Source organism: Lathyrus oleraceus, chromosome 7 (genome assembly GCF_024323335.1).
Source record: "Lathyrus oleraceus cultivar Zhongwan6 chromosome 7, CAAS_Psat_ZW6_1.0, whole genome shotgun sequence".
Lineage (NCBI taxonomy): Eukaryota > Viridiplantae > Streptophyta > Magnoliopsida > Fabales > Fabaceae > Lathyrus > Lathyrus oleraceus.
The window spans coordinates 96836465-96840944 of record NC_066585.1 but is presented as its reverse complement, the minus strand read 5'-3'; positions in this window follow the sequence as shown (position 1 = coordinate 96840944).

The following is a 4480-nucleotide window of genomic DNA, read 5'->3' as shown; positions in this document are numbered from 1 at the left end:
GATTCATTTCACACATGACTGCCATGTATGCGCCTATATTCAAGTTTCTTCAGAAAGATCAGTCTTGTGATTGGACCGAATATTGCCAGAAAACTTTCGATAGTATCAAAGAGTAACTGCTTGAGCCTCCGATTTTGTCTCCGCCTGTTGAAGGAAGATCGTTGATCATGTATCTGACTGTGCTTGAAGAGAGTATGGGTTGTGTGATTGGTCAGCAAGATGAAACTAGAAAGAAAGAATATGCTATTTACTACCTCAGTAAGAAGTTCACCGATTGTGAGACTCGATATTCTATGCTAGAAAAGACTTGTTGCGCATTGGCTTGGGCTGCTAAGTGTCTGCGCCAATATATGTTGAATCATACCCCTTGGTTGATATCCAAAATGGATCCAATCAAGTATATTTTTGAGAAGCCTGCTTTAACTGGGAGGATCGCCCGTTGGCATATGTTGTTATCAGAGTATGATATTGAATACCGATCTCAAAAAGCAATCAAAGGTAGTGTCTTGGTTGACCATTTGGATCACCAACCAATTGAAGATTACCAGTCAGTGCAGTATGATTTTCCTGATGAAGAGATTTTGTACTTGAAGATGAAAGATTGCGATTTACCATTGATTGAATAAGGGCCAAAACCTGGTTCCCGTTAGGGCATGGTATTTAATGGAGCTGTTAATCAGTATGGTAATGGCATTGGGGCAATGATTATTACTCCTCAAGGCACACATTTTCCGTTTACATATAGATTGACTTTCAAGTGTACAAATAATATGGTTGAATATGAAGCTTGCATTGTGGGGCTTGAAGAGGCCATTGATCTCAAAATCAAGTATTTAGACGTCTATGGAGATTCAACTTTGGTTATGAATCAAATCAAAGGTGAATGGGAGACGAATCAACCCGATTTGATACCCTATAGGGATTATGCAAGGAGGATTTCAACTTTCTTTATAAAGGTTAAGTTTTATCATATCCTTCGAGATGAGAACCGGATGGCATATGCTCTTGCAATGTTGGCTTCGATGATCATGGTGAAGTATTGGAATGAAGTTCCCAATTTGACTATGATGCGTCTTGATATGCCAACGCATGTGTTTGCTGTTAAAGAGATCAAAGATGAGAAGCCGTGGTATTTTGATATTAAGTGTTTTCTCCAAAGTCAGATTTACTCGTCTGGGGCATCCTTGAAAAATAAGAAGACTTTGAGGAGATTAGCTGGAAACTTCTACCTGAATGGTGATGTGCTTTACAAGAGAAACTTTGATATGGTTCTGCTCAGATGCGTGGATAGACACGAAGTAGACCTGTTGATGACTGAAGTCCATGAAGGTTCCTTTGGTACTCATTCCAATGGACGTGCTATGGCTAATAAGATATTGAGAGCAGGTTACTATTGGCTGACAATGGAATATGACTGTTGCAAGTTTGTGAGGAAATGCCACAAGTGTCAAATTTATGTAGATAAGATTCACGTTCCTCCGACATTGTTGAACGTCATTTCCTCTCCAAGGCCCTTCTCTATGTGGGGAATTGATATGATTGGCATGATTGAGCCCAAAGCTTCGAACGGACATCGTTTCATTTTGGTGGCAATTGACTACTTCACAAAGTGGGTTGAAGTGGCATCATGTGCAAATGTAACCAAGCAAGTTGTTGTGAGGTTTATCAAAAATCAAATTATATGTCGGTATGGTGTGCTAAGTAAGATCATTACTGACAATGGATCAAACTTAAACAATAATATGGTGGAAGCTCTTTGCAAAGACTTCAAGATTGCACATTATAATTCTTCTCCCTACAGACCTAAGATGAATGGGGTTGTTGAAGCTGGAAACAAGAACATCAAGAAGATCATTCAGAAGATGGTTGTGACGTACAAGGATTGTCATGAGATGCTCCCATTTGCTTTGCATGGGTATCTTACATCCATCCGCACTTCAACAGGGGTAACCCCTTTCTCACTTGTTTATGGTATGGAAGATATGCTCCTGGTAGAGGTTGAGATCCCATCATTGCGCGTGCTGATGGAAGTCAAGTTGACATAAGCTGAATGGTGTCAGACCAAGTTTGACTAGTTGAATTTAATTGAAGAGAAGAGGTTAACTGCCATGTGCCATGGTCAGTTATATCAGCAAAGAATGAAGAAAGCTTTTGAAAAGAAGGTCAGACCTCGCGTGTTTAGAGAAGGTGACCTTGTGCTCAAGAATATTTTATCTTTCAAACCAGATTCTAGGGGAAAATGGACTCCTAATTACGAAGGCCCATATGTTGTTAAGAGAACCTTTTCAGAAGGCGCTTTAATTCTTACAACTATGGATGGTGAAGAGTTCACGCGTCCTATAAACGCCGATGTAGTCAAGAAATACTTCGCCTAAAAAGAAAAGACCAGCTCGCTAAGTTGAAAACCTGAAAGGGCGGCTTAGGCAAAAATGAGCGTCTCGGTGGATTGAAAACATGAATGGGCGATCCAGGCAAAAGTTAGAGACATAAAACAGGAAAAATTATCCCTATAGATCCCCACCCTGGGGAAATTTATGCAAAAATTAGGGATTATGGCAAGTAACTGCAAGTTGGTTGATCTTTAGTCATGAAGACTTTCTTGAGCACAATGTTTGGTTCTGATTCATCTTCATCCAAAGCCAAGAGCATAGTGGATATTGAAGGCAGTAGAAGGAATAGTGACCATTGTATTCAATGTAGCCATTTTCCATGTAAATTACCAATTTTCAACTTTTGTTAAAATCCACGGAGTCTTGTCATTTACAGACTACCATTCTATTAAATAAAGTTGAGCTTTTTATCCAATTGTTTCTAAAATTCTGGTATCAGATATAAGATGTCGAAGGTAATGTCACGACACTGATATCTGGTTATAAACAATGGATAAACAGAAACATAATGGTAAAGCAAATAACACAAGCAATTGTTAACCCAGTTCGGTGCAACTCACCTACGTCTGGGGGCTACCAAGCCAGGAAGGAAATCCACTAAAATAGAATTAGTTCAAAGACTATCCATACACTTCACCAAGTTACAGTCTTTCTCACCTAATCTCTACCCGTGCAATTTCTACCTAAGCACTCTTAGATATGAGAACCCACTCACTTCCCTTACAATCACACACCCGTGATTTTAAACAACAATCCCTTGTGAAAAGAAAATACTTTTCAATTACAATATTCTTGATTTTACTTCACAGTTTCAATCAAGAATACACACTCTTGATCTTGCTTCAAAGCTTTGATCAAGAAGACAAATCAGTCCAATTCAATCATCTATGGATGACTTGAATGACCTACAGACACAAACCCTAGCTCTCTCTCTAAATTTCGCTCAGTCTTGGTTGTGTGTTCAATCAGGTTTTCTAAGTCCCTTTTTATAGAAACATTTGACAACTTGAAAACCCTAAATATACTTTCCAATTAAATCTTTTCATATCAGCTGTAAATATCTCCTTGGAAAATAAACAAATCTGGTTGATATCCCTGATAGATTGCGCCAGCTAGCCATATCTTCAATCAACCAATGATTGCCATTAATTGTGCAATCACAAAACACCAGACATTCATACTGAATGTTCTGTGTACAGGATGTCATGACATCGGGTCTGACATCTGGAAAAATCCTGCATAATCCAGTTTCCTTTTATAGCAGGTACAACCATATCAGTTACCATGACAATGAGTATGTCAACTGAAACAATCCTGCAACATATGTCTTCCGATTTAGCTCCAGCAGGTACATTCAATATCAGAAGCCTTAGCATTGTAAGTGGCATTCTGAAACAATCCTGCTTGCATATGTTCTTCAACTCCAGCAGGTACATAGGATATCTCATGTTAAGACATCACACATGACATCTTATGAACACTCTTTGTTTTACCAAAATTGTTGCCAACACTTAGAATCAACAAACTCCCCCTTTGGCAAATTTTGGCTAAAACATATATCTGTCCTTTTTGTTCATAAGGCAAACTATCAGCAGTTAAACCACATGCCAGTAGTTTAATCAGCAGCAGAAGCAAAAAACAATTACTAGCTATGGCTACTAGTAATACACACATGCACAAGGGTACTTCTCCTCCCCCTAAAACTGTGCAATAATCAACAGAATTACTAGTTATGGATGCAACTAGTAAGACACACAAATGCACAATGCACCAGGGTACTTCTTCTCCCCCTAAATATGTGCATTCATCAAATAACAGCTACTATAACTCCAGTACATGTACCAGCCAGAATGTCATACTGACATTTGCTACAACATCAGCACTTGTGCACCTCTTCATCAGCACCTGTGCACCTCTTCCAATAATGGCTGCCGTTCTGATCAGCCACATCCAACTTCCATATCAAGCACTTTTCCCCCTTTTTAGTCAAAATTGACCAAAGGTGACCAATTAGACAAAATAAATGTCTATTAGTCTAGCAGAGAAACTGAAAACAGATGTTATAACATTAAGCATGTTAGAACAAAAAA